The sequence below is a fragment of the Amphimedon queenslandica genome, unplaced genomic scaffold, assembly GCF_000090795.2.
Source record: "Amphimedon queenslandica unplaced genomic scaffold, v1.1 AMPQUscaffold_11877, whole genome shotgun sequence".
In the NCBI taxonomy this organism is placed as follows: domain Eukaryota; kingdom Metazoa; phylum Porifera; class Demospongiae; order Haplosclerida; family Niphatidae; genus Amphimedon; species Amphimedon queenslandica.
The window spans coordinates 7,839-8,563 of record NW_003547883.1 but is presented as its reverse complement, the minus strand read 5'-3'; positions in this window follow the sequence as shown (position 1 = coordinate 8,563).

The window sequence follows — 725 nt, the reverse complement described above, 5'->3', positions numbered from 1 at the left end:
CATTTGAGGAAGTTTTTAGTTTTAGCTATACATTACTCACACCATATTTTAGGTGTGAGTATTTTAGGAGGGACAGACGGACGGATGGAGGGAGAGACAGACAGACAGACAGACAGAGACAGACAAAATTAGAGACAAAGAGAGAGAGAGAGGGAGGGAGGGAGGGAGGGAGAGAGGGAGGGAGGGAGACAGACAGACACACAGAGACAGAGGGAGAGAGAGGGAGGGAGGGAGGGAGGGAGACAGAGACAGACAAATTTAGAGACAGAGTGAGAGAGAGGGGGAGAGAGGGAAGGATCTAGAGAAGGAGGGAGGGAGGGAGAGAGAGAGGGAGAGAGATGGATAGAGAATTTACTAGTGAATTTAATATTTTCACAAAATCATGAAAATTTAACACTGCAAATATTATTTTGTACCTATACGGTAAGCTACTTTATGGTAAAGATTCACACTAGCAACATAACATCAAATTTGTAATAAAATGTGTGGCCAATGTATTGTAATGTAATGTATTGTACACATGTATTGTTGAATTTCTACATTAATAAAATAAATAAAACACACTCTAAACTAAAAGTAATTATACACAAATATCAAAAGATCATACTACTTGTACATGTATTATGTACATGTTTACACATAATTCAAATACATGAACTATACATGTAATTCATGATGGCACAGTATACTCCTCACAAAAATGTGTACAACAAAATTTTATCACA